Here is a 20,084-nt window from a genome sequence, read left to right as displayed (position 1 = left end):
CCCACTTGATCCGTGCCAGGTACTACTACTAAGAAAATCAAAGGGGGGTGGGAGGTGGCAACCATTGCCACACTCCCAGGGCACAAAGCCTGAGAGTGTCTAGAGATAATTTGCCTGGTGCTGGCCATGTTCTTTTCCCACTCACTCCCCTAGTACCTCTGCCAAGGGGAATTTTGCTCAGTTTTAGATGTGATCCATTCTTGCACTAACCCTAATGGGTACTACAACTGAAAAAAATCATGGGGAGAAAAGCCACAGGCCATTAATCTGTACCTTGGCATGCAGCCTAAGAAGGTCCAGAAAGAAAATTTGATGGGCACCAGCTGTGTTCTGCTCCTGTCCACTCCTGTAAGTGCCTCGGCTGAGAGGAATTTCACTGGGTTCTATTTTCCCTGACCCACACTATCATAAGTGATAGAACTACTTGATCCTTGGTGGACACTATGGTTTGGATAATATGGGAAAGAAAAGCCCCATCCCCAAGTATGCACATAATGGAAGGAGGAGTCCTGAAGTCCTGATCCTGGGGAAGCAAGTTCACAGTAGCAACAGAGAATAATAATACAATTTTGCTGTTGTATGATGGATCCCCTGCATCATTCACCCCTTGTCTGATCATGCACCATAGAGAAGAATGAGTGTAAATGCCACAGAGGGAACATTGTGATACCATCAGCCACCTCTTCCCAGGAAACACCTGGATCTACACTAGTGTCAAATCAGGATAAGTGCTTAACCCAGTACCAGAGACCTTCCCAAGCAACAGAGCCAACATCAACAGTGCCTGAGGAAACTCTCGTCACTCAATTGTCTATTGACAACTCCCATTGTGCATTCCACACACTGTTGTCTACAGCCTCTCTGCCTTCACAGCTACAGTGTCCAAACAACTGGCTGACCCATAGAGATAGTGGATCTCTCTGACTCCAATATGGTGTACACTGTGTCAAACTCACTAATCACAGCCAAAGAAGGTACTGGGAGAATACACTATGGAATACAGCTGTAAATAAACTCAACATTACACAACAAACTGATACCCAAGACACATCTTTAGGAGAAAGTCATTAGGAAGTATATTTCATAAGTGATAGAACCATTCATTCCATTAGATGCACAAATCTCAACATAGAAACACAGAAATATGAAAAAATATGACAATATAACACCTTTTAAAGATCATAACTCTGTAGTAACATATTCTAAAGATATCAAAATGTATAAAAAATGAATTCAAAAGAATGATTTTTAAAAAGCTCAATGACATCCAAGTTAATACAGATCACTTAAATGAAATTAGGAAGACAATGCAGCACATAGATGAGAAATTCATCAAAGAGAATAGAGATTAAATTTTTTTCAGAAATCTTAATAATGGAAAACTTAAGTCAGATAAAAATTCAATTAAAAGCCTCAAGAACATAATAGATGACACAGAAGAAAGAATGGAACTCAAGGTCTTTCAAAATATCACATTCAGATAGAATATAAAAATAGAGAAAATATAAGCTCTTTGGGACACCATTAAAAGATCAAATGTCTGCATCATTGGCTATACCTGAAGGAGAGGAAATAAAGATTGAGGGTATAGAAAATATATTCAATGAAATAACAGAAAACTTCTCTAATCTTGGGAAAGACATGAACATTCAAGTACACAAGGCTTATAGAACCCCAAATAGACATGTTCAGAAAAGATCCTCCTCATGATATATTATAGTCAAACTTTCCAAAGTACAGGACAAAGAATTTTAAAATCTGCAAAATTGCCTACTCACTAAGGGCAATTCCATTGCACTAATAGAAGATTTCTCAGAAGAAATCCTATATACTGTGAGGGCATGGAATGATGTAGTTCAAGTCCTAAAAGAAAATACTATCAACCAACATTCATATTATTATATCCAACAAAGCTATTCAGAATTGAAGAAGAAATAAACACCTTCAAAGATAAGCAAAAACTACGTGTATTCATAACCACCTGGCCAGTGTCACAAAAGATACTTAAGGGAGTTATGCATCCAGAATTTGAGGAAAGATAGCTATCATCATGCTAGCATATAAAAGTATATATCACCCTAAAAGAATAGATACACAAATGACAAATAGAAAATAAATATTATCAATGCCATAAATCATCAAACCACAAAAAATGAATAAAAGAGGAATAAAAAATATTCAAAACAACTAGAAGATAATCAGCATAATAGGCATTTTCATACTTTTCATTAATGATAAAATTTAAAGACATAAGCCAGCTGAATGGATTTATTAAAAAATATCCTGCCTAAAAGAAATTCACATAATCAGTAAGGACATATATAGGCTGACAGGGAAAGGATGGAAAATGATATTCCAAGAGAATGGAATCTGAAAACAAGAAGATATGGCTATAGTTATATCTGACAAAATGGACTTTAAGACAAAAACAGAACAGAAAAGAAGGTCACTATATAATAATCAGGGGATCAATCTATCAAGAAGCTCCAATAATTATAAATTTGTATTTACCTAATGTCAGAGCATCCAGTTTTATAAAACAAGCACTCCTAGACCTAAAAGGAAAGACAAGTTTCAACACAATAATAGAGGGAGATTTTGGTATTCCACTCCCACCAATGGGTAGATCATCCAGACAAAAATCAACAAAGAAACTCACAGTTAAACTACACAATAGATCAAATGGACTTAACATTTACAGAACATTCCACCCATCAACTACAGAATACACATAAATCAGTGCATGGAACTTTCTCTATTGTAGATCATTTATTAGGCCACAAAATGTCTCAAAGAAATTTTTAAAGAGATAAAATCATATCTTGTATAATTTCTGAGCACAATAGAATGAAACTAGAAACCAAAAGCAAAAACAACTTTAGAAATTATATAAACAGATGGATACTAAACAACACACTTTTGAGTGAACAGTAGGTTATTAAGGAAGAGAGAAATTTAAAAATTCCTCAAAACGAATGGAAATGGAAAGACAACAAACCCTTGGGATACAGAAAAAGCAATAATAAAATAAGTTTATAGCAACTAGTGCCTACATAAAAAAAAATAGACCTCAAATAAACAATGTAATGATGCATATCAAAGTCTTAGAAAAGAACTATACCTTAAAATAGAAGAAAAGAAATAATAAAGATGAAAGCATGAAGAAATGAAATCATCTAAAAAATAATATAACAGATCAATGAAACAGAATTGTTTCTTTGAAAAGGTCAAAAAATGGATAAACCTTTAACTAGATCAACCAAAAACAAAACAAAAAAAAATAAAATAAAATTACAGGTGAGAAGTGAGATATTACCACTGATAACAAAGAAATTCAAAGGATCACAAAGGATTACCTTGGAAAACTATTTGCTAACCAGTTAGAAAATGTAGAAAAAGTGGAAAAATTTCTAAATATATTTGATCTACCAAAACTGAACCACCAAGATGATGCAAAAAAACCTGAGTACATCAATAACAAGTAATGATATTGAATCAGCAATAAAAAATCTACCTAAGGAAAAAAAAAAAGCCCAGAGTCACATGGCTTCACTGCTAAATTTTACCAAACTTCTTTAGAGGAATTAGTACCAATGCTTTTCACACTGTTCCATAGAATCAGAAGGAAGGGAACCCTTCCAAACTCATTGCATGGAGCCAGAGTTACTGTTACCAAAACCTGACAAGAGCACAATAAATGACGAAAACTATAGATCAATATCAAATTTTCCATGAAACTCTGAATTTTTGAGGCAAGAATTCTTAATGCTCCCTCTTTCACTAGACTACTCCTAACATAAAATTAAACAGTTCTGTCATTTTCACATCAATGTTGAAATTCAAGAAAAGTGGCTACAGTACTTTTCTACACACATTGACTCTCTTCTTTACTAGCTAAGATGCATGTAGCACATACCTTCTGTGTGCCACTTACCAGTCACCATGGCCCATTTCTACCTCCTGTACCAGTACTGTGGCAACCAGCTCCCATCAGCTTAGGTCATATTGTCACAGGTACAGTTCTTATGTCCCTGAATTGCTTACTTCTGGTTCCTGCCTTGGGCTTTCCTGCATGTGGTAGGATGTCAGAGGGTACTGTCTTTCCACCAAGCATGCACAACTGAAAGTACAGGCAGTTAACACTTATTATCCCATGACAGTACTATTTTCTTTCATCCCCTAAACTACAGTTTGAACTCAGAGGGCCTGGTGGGATGGAAAAGCAGTCCAATTCTTAAGATTTTCATTCCTTTCATATTCCAGTTTCACTCCCTTGTCCTCCACTCTTGTCCCTTTGGCTCCAAATAAACCTGGATCTTGGGTTTCATTTGCCAGGGACCTCAGACTAACACAAAGCAGTAAAGGGTAGGGGGTTAAAAAACAGAGCCTAGAATAAATTCAAATCTCAAGTCTACATTTGCTAACTATCTGGCCTTGAACAAGTTACTTAATCTTGTGGCTCCTCAGTTGCCTCATCTATAAAATGCAGAGGACAGTAATAAGAAAGAGGACATACATAACCCTCGTCCTTAAGAATGAGGAAGTACAGGTAGGAGAGATAAGTATCATATACCACAGAAAATAATAAGATAATGGTTTGTACACAGGATTAAAAAAAAAAATAAAACAGCCCTCACTTATCAAGAACCTGCTAAACGTTAGAAAGTTTAAATAGAGTATTTTATTATAATCACTATGGAAGTGAGTATTATTCCCACTTTGGAAAGTTAAGAAAAATAAGCTTAGCAAAATTAAGCACTTTGTTTAAGGTCAAGCAATAAGTGAATGGCAGAACTGTTCTCAGGTCTGTCTGACTTTCATTGCTATACTTTTTCCTTTATTCCACATAAAGAGGAAAATGGTGCATCTTTGTTGTTTTTAGTGAAGGCTTTCAAAACAAGTAATATTTAAACAAGTACTTACAGGATTACTAAGATTTAGATGTGAAGAGACTCTGGACTATTACATTGTAGGTAGAAGGGGCAGAAGGAACAGAAACCCACCGTTTGATATTGAGAGGATATGTGTGGGATTTTACATCAGAAGATAAATTTAGAAAGTGTGATTTGGACAGATTGTAGGGTCTAAAAGATTATGGGTTAAACTTTTTTAATTCTTTTTTAAAAAGGAGGTAAAATCCAGATTGAGACAGATTTATGAAAGTCATTTAAATGAGTCTTTCATACAATTATGTGTCCCATTTTGAAAGAATAGCATTTCCTTGATAATTAGAGTCTGATAAGAATTTCAGGACAGCAATCAAACAAGATCTGCAAGGTAGCCACAATTCCTTCTTTAGGCACAGGGGAATTTCCTGAATATCTTGAAAATTTTCCGGATTACTTTTTAACATCCCACTTGGTGATATACACAAGCCTATTATTGGGAAAGTTTAAGATTCTTACTCTAAGTTGACATACAACTTTACCTTCTCGTGCATATGCATATAAACTCTTTTGACGCTCAGGACCAATATGGCAGCCTTCAGAAAATAGATAAATTTTAATAGATGCAGTTGATGGTTTTAATAAATAACCCCAATGATTGTTTGCATAAATAGCTTTAATCATTGTCCTTCCTGCATCCACACCCATGGAATATGACTTTACAACTTCTCTTGCCAAGAGGTATTCTCTTTCTCACTCCCTGGAATCTGGGCTCATCCTATGACTTGAGTTGGCCAATAAAATACAGAAGAAGTAGCATTTTACAAGTTTCAGATCTAGGTTCTAAAATAGCTTGTTTGCACGTTCTCTCTCTCTCTCTCTCTCTCTCTCTCACACACACACACACACACACACACACACACACACACCTCTGACATATCTAAGTAAATCCACTAGAGAATTTGCCACCTTGAGTAACTGAGTTATCCTAGATGTTCTGTCCAAGATCTCAGACATATGAGAAAGCCCATTCAAGACCAGTAAAGTCAACCAGCCTACATACAACTGACTGCAAGACTCATGAAGGTGCCCTGTGCTAATCAGCTAAAACACCCAGCCGACCCACAAACTCACTACATGAGCAAAACTCACGCTCTACTGGGGGTTTCTGGTTGTAGACCATATTGTATTGCTGTAGCAATAGATAACTGATTTAATGTAAATGATGGAGGTGGCCGACACTTCATCTAAAGAATCTAGATTGGGAAATTTCTTCCTTATATCACAGTCTAGCAAGAGGAGCAGCCTTGAATAGTCTTAAATCAGAGACAATATAGTTAGTAACCTAATGATCAGGCCCTTGTTTTCCCATGTCCTCAGAATGTCCATCTTTGCATGGTTAAAATATATCACAGCCCTATTAAGCTTCTTCATAGATCTTCATCCTCAATGTTTTTGTCTCTACATATCAGTGTTTTCATACTGTTGAGTTTAGAGTATAAATACTGAAACATTAGAATGTAAGTATCAATAGTATGATGGTGCTTTGGGGTGTCAATGTGGTAGGATTAAATGTTGCCCAGATAGCTGGTAAAGCATGAATTATTCACAATGCTTCAGTGGGCACTAAGCCCTAGTCTCTTCTGCTGAAAGGTAAATCCAGGTGGTTTGTTATTTGATTAGAATGATTGGGCTACCCCATGTGTGTCTCTGAGGGTGTTTCTTGAGATTGATTAGCATTTAAGTTGATTAGCATTTAAATGAAGAAGATCCACTTTCATTATGGTGGGTACCATCCAATCAGCTGAGAGTCCTCATAAGACAAAAATGTAAAAGAAGGAAGAATTCTTGCTCTATCTTCTGGAGATGGGCTACCCTTTTTCTTCTATCCTGGAACATCACAACTCCAAGTTCTCTGGACTTGGACACTGGGAGTACCACCAGCAGACCCCTCCACAGATGGCCAATCATAGAACTTCTGAACTTCTATATTCAAGTGAGATAATTATTCTAACAGATCCTTCATATCTCTCTACACACACTATCAGTTCTTCCTCTCTGAACAACACTGACTAAAACACTAAGGAACTTATCAAAAAATCCAGATATACAGAAGTACCTGCAGAAATTCTGATTTGGTGAGTATAGGATCCTCTGCTTTTAAAAAGCATCCTGGGTAACTGGGGGATACATGATCAGGCTTTGAGGGAAAATGGTAGATCATAGAGAGAGTTTTCCAGTCCTAAATATAATAAAACTTCAATACAGGTACACACAGTGATAATGGAAGGGTGTGAAGAGGAAAAAAAGCGAACCAGAAAAAAGCACAGAAGACAAGCAGGCACATCAAGACACCCAAGTCATCATGAAATCATAAATGGGTATAGGACACAAAGAAAAGTGATCTTTTTATCCTGACTTTTCAGCAAAGGATCTGCTGTACTTTTATTGCTACCTCAAATGGACTTCAGGCCAAATTAATAGCTGCCAAACTTGCTGCATCTAGAACTAGCTGAGGACTTTAAAAATACTGACACTGAGAACTTACACCCACCTTGAGATTCTGATGTACTTCCTCTGAGGTATATCTAGGACATGTGGTTTTTAGAAGCTCTCCTGGTGATTCTAACGAACAGCACATTTTTAAAATTTTTTAAAAACCACTGGGAAAAATTATGTTATTCATCCCATCAAATAAACATATTCCTAACAGTAGAAAGACTTGCAGCTCTAGCTTATCAAACTAACCTGCAGGCAAAATGGAGAACAGACAGTTGGATTTAGACAGATACAAAAATATTTTCAGCTCTTTCTAAGACCATCCATTTCCTTATGGTGAAGTCTCAGGAATGCTGGGAAGGTGAAAGAGAAATAAACCCATTTCCTAGGACCCTTAGAAGAAAAAAATCAAGTGCCCCTGCTTGCTAGTGAGCAGAATACTTGTGCATACTGCTGTTGTTCTAGATTTCTCTATATCTATATGCATTGTGTGCACTGATGAGTCTGGTATATGGGTTATATTATTTTTGTTGTTGTTGACAATTTATAATTACACTTCTCCCTTAACTTTGTGGTAAGAATGCTAGAATCCTTCTCTGATATTGCAGACAGTTTGTGAATGCATAGATCCCAGGTGACACACAATATTCAATGAAGTAGGATCTAGGGGAATTCCTTAAAACCTAAATGGACTATGGTAGATAGTGACTATCAGACCTTCTATCTGAGAATCAAAATGAGGAAAGCTTGTTAAAAGCAGAAATTCCTGAAAACCACTGTGACTCACTGAATCAGAATGGGAGGTGCAGGACTCACACAGTTTCCTTTCTACTAGCTCCCCCACAAGTATTACACACTGAGCACCATGCTAGTCACCTTTTGGGAACCCTATGTCTTTTGGGAATCATCTCTCAGATGAGATGATCCAGAGTTACATGGCTTTAAATTCACCTTGACTGCCTGCACCTCCCCTCTATGCTCCATATATAACTGTGAAAGTGAAGAAGTTTTAAATGTCATTAAAACAGCAAATCAAATAGAAACCAAAAGAAGCAACATCAAAGATGCATTCCCCATGGTGAAAATAAACTCCATTACAAGACTCTACTAGACACTGCTTCTGTAATGAAGATACCTAAAATGGAATTTCTCAACAAAAAGGCAAAAACACATTTAATGCTCTTGATACATACTTCTGTATCACTTTCCAGAAAGACTGTATCAATCTATACCCCTTTCAAGGTGCATAGGCTGCCCCTCTGAAGTCACAACACTGTGATAAACTGCATCTTCTTCATTAATCCATTCATTGCTGGCTTTGATGAGATGAGGCAGGAATACTCTCCTGCTAAACCAAGACTTAGTGAAGGGCAAGGCCAAGACAGCCAAGGGGCTTCTGAGCACGAAAGTAAGTACTCTCACTACTTAATGGCAGCAAAGGGATTGAGAAACATGGCTGCCCCACCTGGCCAGAGTGCGGCAGCACTGAGGTCTCCCCTGCTTCCATCCAGGGTTGGGGGTGCCTTTCAGAGTCTTCCCTTACAGAAGAAACCTCTGTAGACTGAAGCTGAGCTAATGTCCCCAATATGTACAGGGTATGAATGAGAGGGTAAGAGGTCAAAAAGAGTGGGTCAAGGTCAAGGGATTGGGGAAAACTTCAATCTAAAAGAAAGCACACAGGCCAAACTGTGGCACAAGCTGCCCATAGTGGCAGGTCCTGTTCAAAATAGCACTGCAGCAAGAACCACTGTCCCTCCAACATTTGGCATAGCAAGGATGTTTGAGCCTTCTGTTGGCCAAGAGAGGCTACCCTTGGCCTGGAAGGTAATCAGGTGGAGCCATGTTGAAGGGACACTGGCCCCCAACACATAGGCACACAAAGGCCAAAGGCTGGGGGAATCACAGGAGATTCACCAAAGCATATGTCTTCCAATTCAGTATGGTTTAGACTATTCAGGGCTTTAATGTCCATGCAAAGATGTTGGATTTTATCATAAGAGCAATGGAAGCTGTAGAAGACTTTTAAATCATGAGTGCACCCAGGGGTGGGGTGAGGAGATGCCCTGTAATGATAGTGACATGATCAGATTTGCATTTCAAGGACACTCTGACTGGACCATGGGGTGGGGGGACCAGAATAAAGCAAGAAGTTATGTTGTAAGCCAATCAGGTAAAGGGGTGGTTAGTACAGAGATAGGGAGAAGTAGTTGGGTTTGAGAGATGTATAAGAGGTAAAAAAAGATCTGTGTCTGAGTAATTGACTTGGGGGAGGATAAACACTGCAGAGGTATCAGGATGACTCCTAAGTTTTTGGCTTGCCCATTTTGCTGTCTGGTGAAACTGTTTACTCAGAGAACCCACTGGAAAGACTCCAAGTTCTAGTGAGAAGATAATGTGTGTTGCCTTAGTAGCTGCGAATCTGAGATGCATTTAAGAAATACAGATTTGTCAAGTAGACTAATTAAAGCTCTATACATGGGTGAAATGGCTAAAGAGTGAGAGATGAAAGTAACCTAAGAGCCAGTCTTGAGGGACTCTACTTAAAGGTCAGGAGGCGGAGGATGCCCTGAACCAGTGAAAAGACTAAAATGAAATTGCTAAATGATGCAGAGAAAAGACACATGCCAGCCTGCCTTCAGAGCTGTCTACAGCAGGAAATAAAATACATGTGGCCCCTGCCTGCATAGAGCTTACGGTCAGGGAAAGGTGTGAAGTCAGTAGACAGTAAGTAAGAAAACCACAAAATTATAATAACTATAAATTGGAGCAAAGGGAAAGTCAAGGAATAAGAATAAATTGTGAGTCAGGAAAGAGCTCTCTGCAGATCAGCCAATCTGCACTGGGATGTTAATTAGGGACAGCTGCCCCAGGGGGCCCATGTGATTTCTTAAACTCTGGCTTGAAGACACCAATACACAATAACTGGGAAGTGTTTATGAAAGGGGAATTCCAGGAGGAACCGCCTGTGTTTGCTTTCCTACTGGGGCCTTGATCTTCCCTTCCCAAAACCTTCCAGGAGGTTCAGGAGATATGTGGACTAAATGCTTTGACCAGTGAATGTCTCTTGAAGCAAGGGGAGAGTTGCTGCAGAATCCACTCAGGCAAAAAAAAAAGCTCAGCCCATGAGGGGGTTGGAGAGGAGGTATCACAGACCCTGGTCCAGTTGGAGGGTGTTTGGACACTTCTCTGAGGCCTGAAGAGCTGCTCAACCTGGTCTGTGACTGGCCCCTAAGGGAATGATGCCTTAGTTAAAGCAAAGTGACCTAGAAACTGTTGGGTAACACTCACATAGCCAAGTAGACTCCAGAGAAATACTAGCTGGGGTTGCCATGGCGATTTTTTGGGGGGGCCTGAACCTTGGGGATACAGCCAGAGAGTTTTCTACCCAGATTTCCTGAAATATACCCCAGCCTAAGGTTTGGTATTTATTCTATGGTATGTAGTCCATGTCAGGCTGCTTTATTAGGTTCCTTTATTTTATTTCTTAAAGAGTAAACAGTATAATTCTTATATACTTAGCAAATGGGAAGCACTGTTTTAAGGCAGCAGCCTTAAATATTGTGAGAAGGCACAAAGTCATTCCCAATCTACCTGAAATCACCCTGCCAGATTCCAAGTTTAAGCTTTCACTCCCCTTCTGCAGCCAAGTCCATGTCCCTGGCTACAGCCATATGGGCCTCTCTGTCACTCCTGATAGCCATCCCTCCCCTCTGCCTTTGAATGCACACCCAGTGCCTGGATTCCCTCATATCACCCATGTCTACTCCTACTCATCTTTCAGAGTACAAATCAAAGGTCACTTCCTCTTTGAAGCCTCCTTTGCCTCATCCAAGCAGCCAGTTGCACCTACTCTGTGCCCCCACACACTTCCTCCACACCTCCTTAATGATAGTGATAAACACTTGCAAGTGCCAAATTCTGTGCTTAATACGTTAACTCACTAAATCATCACAAGAACCTTGTAACGTGGGTTTTAAAATTAACACCATTTTAGGATGCAAAACAGAAGGCAAAGAGAAGTTAAGTAATCCGTTCAATGCCACACAGCCCATAAGTGGCACAGCCAGTGCACAAACCACGCCCTCTGACTCCAGACAAGAGCTCCTAATCCCTGTACCAAACTGCTTACTCCTGTCCACAGGATGCTGACTCTATCTCCCCCACCAGGTGGGGAGAGCCAGGGATTATATTTTACCCATTTCTACATCTCCAGCTTGCAGCACTGCCAGCACCTGGCACACAAGCACACTCAACCTCCTCTCCTCCCAAACACTAACTAGATAATTAAGGAAAACCACTAATTCAGTAAAAGTCCCTCAAATGGTCTATGCATGTTTCTGGTCATAATTTCCGATTGGGAAATACTGCTCTGTAGTCCTGTCCAAGGAGCCTAGTGTAGTATCTTTGAAGTTAAGGAATAATAAAGAACTTCTAGTTTATTCAATTAAACTACACACACACACACACACACACACACACACATTTTTCCCTTGGATAAGTTTGGAGACCAATGGTAAAATAGAGACATGCATTTGTTATGACACCTTTTCCCAAGAAAGAGACCTTATGAATAACAGAGTTCAAAAGCAACAGGACTTTTAGAAGGTCTGTCCCTGGACTCATAGCTCATTGAAGCAGCTGTAGAATCTGAAGTTGGAGTCTTGAAGAAGGATTCTTTGAAGGCACAGCTGGCTACAAACCAGACCCAGAGCCAGCATCCCAGCCCCACCCACCACATCTCAGCCAGAGTATAGCTGGGCAGGTCAAGGAATCAGAAGAGGGGTATGATATTTTAAAAATCTTTGGAGTTATCAAAACTGAAGGTTGCCTGGTCAGTACTTGTTTCTTCCGTCCCAGCTAGTGTGTAATCTCTGTATTTATAGGATTCTGACTCCCCATCAACAGTGAATCAGGCCTAGGTACAAATGATCCCCAAGTCATCTGTGTTCCTTGGGCATTTTCTTCCTTAGAAATAAAAGGTGGGATTTGCCAAGATTAAAAGACATTCTTTTTAAAGCTCAACATCTAGCTTAGTTCTACATGCACCAGAGGAGGGCTTTGTAGGTGCTATTTCTAATTTTCTAATAAAGCAAATCTACCCAGCAAGACAGGTCAAAAAAAAAGAACCATCTTCCAAATTCAGGTTCCACTCACTTCTGTAAAAAATAGATTATTTAAGGCAAAGCTTAAACTTGGGCTAAATCCTCAGCCTTGAAAAATGCTTGGAAGGAAGATCTATCTGGGAGGTGACAGAGGTGTGGTGAGGAAGTGTGGGGGTGGGGGAAGCACGGGCCTGTGATTTGCTTTCAGTCTGCAGTTACTGAGTTCATGCATCTGTACGTTCTTGGACCTGCTGGTTAAGTACACATTGAGCATGTGTTTTATAGCAACACTCACTATGGCATTTAAAGGTATATGAGTAATTCGCCAAATCACTAAGAAGAGAAGGGACAAAAATAAGCAAAGATCTGCACAGAGGACTTGGCACAGTATAGTATAACTCACATACAATCCCATTTAACACATGGTAGGAGCCTCTCAATGTCATTTCTTGTCTTCTCTTAGGACCATTGGAAAGAAAAATGATGTGGCATCTAGAGATAGACTACAGGAAGGGAAATACCACTGTGGATCTGAGGAGCAGTGAGATTGGCCTGGTGGGAAGATGTCCATAGTGAACTGGGCCATGATTAGACAGTGGAGGAAGAATGAGAGCAGGGGAGGACAGGGCACATGTTGGGACACAGCAAGTGTCAAGAGCAGAAAGTCCAACCTGGGGCCTCTTATTCCAGACCATGTTGTTTGGCTTAGCCCAGGCTTCAGACTAGAAGCCACAGCATGTGTGCAAGTGCAAATGTGTGTTTGCTTTCATTACATTAATTATTTATTTTTGAAATCTAAATTTGGATTTCTGGCTGGGGAAACATCTGCTCTTCAATTTCCAATTTACCTTTTGGCCCACTTTTCCTATTGATCACCCAATCCACACACTTATGTTACCTACTTGTAAGAATTTGATTATGTGGCCCTAGCCCTATAAGTGACAAGAAACTACTGGATATTTTTAGCATGATGGAAATATCTCAGAACAGTTACTGATATACAGGGCTACCATGTAAAATACAGGATACCCAGTAAAATTTAAATTTTGTAAAAGCAACAGATAATTTTCAACATAAATATGTCTCATACTATAAAACTTGTTGTTTTCCTAAATTTGAATTTAACTGAGCATGCTGTTTTTGTTTTTTGCTAAATCTGGCAACTCAATTCATGTGACATAAAATAACTGAATGGGAGGAAAGTTAGGGTAAGATCAAATGAAGAGAATGTGCAGTAGCTACAGAACAAGAGGGGTGCACTCCTCTAATGCGGGGATAGCTTTTGTATGGGAGAGATGTTCTGAAGGAAAAGAATGAGCAGAACATGCAAGTTATTAGCAAAAACAGAGAAGTAACTCCGGAATTACAGAGGTGCAATTCACAAATTAGGGAACGGTTTCCCCATGACCACCACTGGTATGTTGTGAGGAATAAAGAGTTGATAAAAAATGCCTTACAGAGGTTAGTGCTTGTAATAAAAGCCCAACCCCATTCTTTTTCTCACACTCCTAAGTCATGCCTCTTATTTGCTAGCCTTATCCAATTATTTTGAACATATGCTACCTTTTTCCATTTCCCCACAGACTCACAGGGCTTGACCTTGTACAATTCCATGTACTTCTGCATGGGCAACTGCAAGTACTCAGAGCTTCCTGTCCTTGGCAGATGCACTGACCTTTCCACTATTTTTTTTTTAGTGAGCTTCACTAAAAAAACTATCTATTAGGACAGAGTTGGGGATAAAGCCCCACAGTAAGCTAGAAGTTCTAACCCTCCAAGCAGCCATCAGCCCAAGAATAAACCCCACCAGGTTCAACCTAATGCACCAATATCTTAACCTTATTTCCTCTGTGCTCTGCAGACAAGAGATACAGTGGGACCTAAGATAGACTCCTACTACTTTCTAAGTCAGTGATTTAGGACATTCAGTAGCTTTTCTATCCACAGATGAGGCATTTCACTACTTGCTCTCCTTTTCTGTTGACTGCCTTTTCTTTTCCTCATGTTGACTTAAAGACCAGTGCTCACACTAAAACATCTAAACAGTTTCTTTTCAGTTACAAACGATAGATGCATAAAATACTCCACTCTTTCCTGAATTTTTTAAGTCACCTTGACCCTGCCCTTATGGAGCTCATCCTCTCATACCCCATCCTGGAGGTCCCCACAGAATTCTTCATCTTCCTTGGCCTCTATTGCCACCTGCTGGATCATTTTAGGGAGGGTTCCAGGGCCCTGGTTGGCAGAGGAAAAAGGAGGAAATTGGAGCTTGAAGTCTCTGGGCTTCACCAATTATCAGGAAATTTCATAAGATACAATCTCCTTACCTCTGTGAAGCTCAGACTTCAGTATTTAATCAGTTGAGTGACTTTGAGCAAGTCACTTAATACCATAGTTGATACAAAGACATGAAAACAGTAAAAAAAAAAAACCTTTCCTAGGAGATATCACAGTTGTACAGGGGCATCTGTCAAATCCATAGAAAATGGTCCTTTTCTTGTTGTAGAGGTACAAAGTGTCATGTGAACTAAGCTGTCAGGGGAGGCTTCACATATGAATTGACATATGAATTGGATTTGGAAAGACACATAGAAGTTTACCAGGATGTAGTAAAATACACAGGAGCTAGCCAAGCAGAGAAGAAAGGAAAGAGCATGCCAGAGGGAAGGAACATCAATCCAAAATGTTTTGACCTAGTTTGCTCCAGAAAGTTCTCAAGAGGTGACTGAATTTTTAGACCCTGCAGTAGGCTTGATAGAAAGGAAGTGTGAGGAGAGAAAAAAAAATGCCAGCTTCAAGACAAAAAATGAGGCCCAGTCCTGGCAGGAGTCCAGCAGGAGAATGAAGAAGAGAAGCTATGAGGTCGGGATGAGGAGCTATGTATGCTTCATGAGCCAGGCTCTGCCACCCACCCACTGTAGAACCTTGGCTGAGTAAACCAACCTCCCTAAGCTTTGATTGCTTCATTTGCAAGTGCTGATAATAATGCCCACCACCAAAGAGTGTTGTCACAAGATAACACAAGCAAAATCAATCGTTAACATGATGCCTGACAGATATGCTCATGTAGGCTAGTCACTGGTATACCATTAGATATGCACCTTCAAGAAGTTATTTTTACCTCACTGAGCCTACTTTTCTCACCTATAATACGAGAATAACAGTGTTTTCCATGCACGCATCAGAAACCATGGAGATATAATCAAGTAACATAAACCATATAGTTCAAATAAGTTTGAGGTATAAAAAAGGGAGCAGAGAATGAGATAATGCAATCAATATTTTAGAAACATACCAAGTGCCTACTATTTATAAGGCATTTTCAGTTTCATTACCTCATTTAACTTCTGACAGCAACCTTATAAGGGATCATGTTGATATTCATTTTTCATGTAACAAAAGTACAAGTTAGAGAAGTTGGATTTGTTCATTTAATGTTCTCTGAGCAGGTACTGAGATGTAGCTGTGAATGAGAGAGGATCATGTGAATTGTGGTCCAGCAGAAGAGGTCCCAGGGCTCCAGGCTTAGACTCTTCTGTCTCTGCTCATTCTCTAAATAGTTGCTCCAGTCCCATGGTTTTTAGTCTGTTTGTACCCTGTCAACCTCACTTTTCTATTTCCTGTCCAGCCCTCTCCAGACTTGTGTCTGCTTAGACAATTAAAGGTTAACTTAATGGCACATAGTAGGTACTCCATAAATATATATTAAATGATAAAATGATTATATAAGCATTCAATTGCTATGAAAAGGATGTACTACTATAAGAGGAAACTAAAGGGAAAATTCATATGGAAGAGCTAGAATTCCAACTAGTTCTTACAGCTGCAAACCCAGAGTTCCATTAAGAAAACTACAAAAGTGTGCTAGGCTCAGAGGTGCTCCATATGCACACACAACACACACACACATACACACACACACACACACACTGTTTTTTCATAACTCACTTCTTTTAAAAATATGTATTATTTTAGTTATATATGGACACAATATCTTTGTTTATTTTTATGTGGTGCTGAGCATGAAACCCAGTGCCTCACATGTATGAGGCAAGCACTCTGCCACTGAGCCATAATCCCAGCCCTCATGGCTCACTTCTTTATGATGCATACTCTTCAGCTTCTTAAAACAACAGTTTTCAGGAGAAGGGATAAAAGAAAGAACATCACCTCCACAGAGCCAGTTCCATTCACACTGGCTCTGCAGAGACAGAAAGTGCAGTACTTTCTCCCCTAAACCTTCATGTGGGTGTAGGAGAAGCCCAACCTACTAGGTTTACTGAAGTATATCCAATGCCTAAGACCCGGAAGAGAGAGAAACCCTGAGAAGGAAATGCCTGACATCTGGAAGATCCTTGAGTGCCACTGCACCAGTTAGGTAGGGAGAGAAGAGATGCTCAAGAACTTGGAATAAGGTTGCCCTCTGCAGGTGAAGCTAGGAAATGAGCTCCAAGAGGAAGAGTGCAGAGAAAGACCTGTGTGCCAAGACAGTAGCCTAAACTGTAACCTGATTACATTTATTAACAGATGATGATTTGTCATCAAAAATAAATTTATAACATTGATTATAATGCGTCAACAAAGGGGGCATGCCTCTAGGCAAGGAGGGCCCTGTGGAGCTCAGAGCTGGCTACCTTGAGATACGGCAACAGGCTGTTAGAGCACCTTGAATTCATCTGACTAGCTCTACATCTGACTAGCTCTACTCTGAGTGGGCTGTCTTCCCGCAACTTCTTCTGCTCTGGGTCCCCTCTCCTCCCACTGCCTCTAGAGAGGGGACCATTTCTGCAGGCAGAATCACAGAGCGAGGCCTCTGAGATCTGCTGCTACCTGGCTCTACCTGGACCTACCCAAACGCTTGCCCCAGTAGGGACAGGAGAGAGTGAACCAACCCAGAGGCCTCCAGATAGGATCTGACCCACTAGAGTCTTCAGCAGGTCCAGAGCCCCACAGGATAATGAGAGAGACGAGTTAGATAAAGATCTCTTTTTCTGGACAGATTCAAGGTTTCCCTCTATTCTCTAAGCCTCCCATCTGGAGGATGAACAAAGACCCACCCAGCAGGAAGGGACCTCTGTCTACTTTTTAGTCTGTCTTCACTGCAGCAAGAGTCACCAGAGATGTGGGGGGGGGGGGCGTGGGGGCGGCGTAGGTGTCAGAACAGAGGTGAGGGTCACTTCCGTTTGATAAGCAGCCCTTGCCAGCCCAGGGCCAGCTGCTGGAAGCCCCGACCCCCACGAAACCTAGTGGAAAACCTTGATTCTCTCACCAGGTTTCAACATCCCCTTCCCTGAGCTCTGGGGCCTGAGCCCTAAAAGAGAGGCCCAGGCACCCGCTGAGGACCCAAGAGGCAGTGGCTAGTATCCAAGCTGAGAATCTGTCTTGCACCGCCCCCATCGGGGAACCCCAGAGTAGTTTGTCAAAGGAGTTACCAGGTTTCTTTGTAGATGGACACGATATATATTCATCCCCACCCCACGCTGTTGCAATAACAGGATTGCTAGCTTAACTTTTGGAACTGAGCATCCACTCACTCCCCGTGCTGGGCGTGGGATTCAGGGAAAAACGAGGAGGAGAGCTTGCATTTGAGGCGGGCCTGCTCTGTGCCAGGTCTCTTATGGTATTTCTTTCATCCTCCTTTCATTTCTGACCTCTGCATCCTAAGTATCAGAATCTGCATTTGGCACAGAGGAAGCAAATTAAGAGAGGCTCGGAGGTGTAGTTAAAGAGGAATGGGCGGTGCTGCCACCTGGCAGCCTTCCTGAAGTCCTCCCAACTCCACACAACAATCCACACCACAGGTGCGGCTGACTCCATCCAGACCAGGAAAAAGAGCTGCTTTCTCCCCACTACCCAGGGCAGGGGGCGGAGGGGGGTGGTACAGTTGCTGACACTTTCCTGCTTTCTTGAATTTTGATAAAACTATTGTTTGGGATTGGTCATGGGGGCCAAGATGAAGGACTTCTCTCAAACGCCCACGCCCAATCCGGCAGCATGGCCCCCAGAAACAATGTTCTTTTGTCCTCAATTCTGCAGTGGCTGGTCCCGCCCCTCCAGTGCTGGGACTCCTTCCCACTAGAGGATTCCAAAGATAGCCACAAGCTGCGCTCTTCTTTGAGGTCTCTCTTTCTAACCCCCTGAGGGAGGGGAAGAGAAGAGATGAACTTCTGCACTTTGATTTTGTGCCAGCACTCAAATCCTTCCTGATAGCCCTCCCAGAAGGGACAGGCCCTCATTTACATTATGTTACATTATGTATCTTGTGCAAGGTCCTGCAATCAGTGATTGACAGAGGGGGTTACAAACCCAGCACTGTCTGAATTGGAGAAGATGATAGATAGATAGACAGATAGATAGATAGACAGACATTTTCCACCATTCAAAGTTGACACATTTAGACATTGTCTCCAACCCATCATTGTCCCCAATCCACCCTCCCAACACCACTACCCCTCCAAAAGCTGTAGCTGGCATTTCTTGGCTCCAGTTCTACCATGTGCCACGGTAAATAGCATCTTCCCAGCCAATGTGTCACCCACCAACTTGGTTGCTTGGTAGCACTTGGGATCACAGTTGGAGTGTTTTGGGGCCAGATCCCATATACCCTTTTCCTCCATGCTCAGATTGGAAGGGATGTGCTTGTAGAATGGTCCCTTTCTTTCAGGGTCTGGCTTACCTGCCTTCTGTCAATGCTCTGGCAAATCTTTCTGCCCTACTGCCAGGACTTGAGAAGGTCCAGGCATTCCCATCTGTCCTGCAGAAATTTAGGGGTGCTACGAATAATGGTACCAACTTTGAGGAACTATTAACATCTATAAATATCCATATAGGCAAGAGGTGGTCCCAGTGCAAGCATGACTGCTTAGGGCTCAGGGCAGTAGATGCTGGTTCTGAAATAACCAAGAAGTGACTGAATTACTTCTTGAAGGAATATCAGCATGAGGGTGTTGGTAATTTGGGATACTTGGACTCACAGCTTCATGTAACAAAATTCTTCTCTCTCTTCTCTCTTTTCCTGCGCTGCTCCTATTTGTTATGCCTGTGGGCTTCTACTGCTTGTGAAATGGCTCAATACAGGGAAGTTAATGTGAAGGAGGCCTGCATGACATATGGGTACTAACAACCACATACACACACAAGTAAATAGAAACTAAATTCCCAGTACCGGCTAACTCAGCAATTGAGCAGAATTTGTAATTCCTGTTTGGCTTTGAATGTTCAGGTCAACCAAAAGCAAGGCCAGAGCAGTGTCTATGGGGCTCATAGACCTCAGTAGCCTTGAGGCCTGAGGAGCAAGTGAGAAGTATGTAGGCTACAACCTGGTTTAAATCAGTGGTTCTGATACTGCGTGATTTAGGACCATATACTTTTCCTCTCTGACCTTCAGATTCATCTTCCACAAAAACAGAAATATGTAAGTTCATGATGTATAAGAAGTGCTCAGTAAATGTTCATCTCAGTGCTGAAATTCTATTAGAAATGAAGGCAGGAATGACTTTTGTGATCATGTTATCTAGAAACCCCTGGAAAGATTGCCTGTCAAAGGTCTTTAGACACCTCATGCAGGATCTGGAAATATTTAGAGGAGAATAGGAGG

This window comes from Urocitellus parryii, chromosome 4 (genome assembly GCF_045843805.1).
Source record: "Urocitellus parryii isolate mUroPar1 chromosome 4, mUroPar1.hap1, whole genome shotgun sequence".
Lineage (NCBI taxonomy): Eukaryota > Metazoa > Chordata > Mammalia > Rodentia > Sciuridae > Urocitellus > Urocitellus parryii.
Note: the sequence above shows the minus strand (reverse complement) of the source record.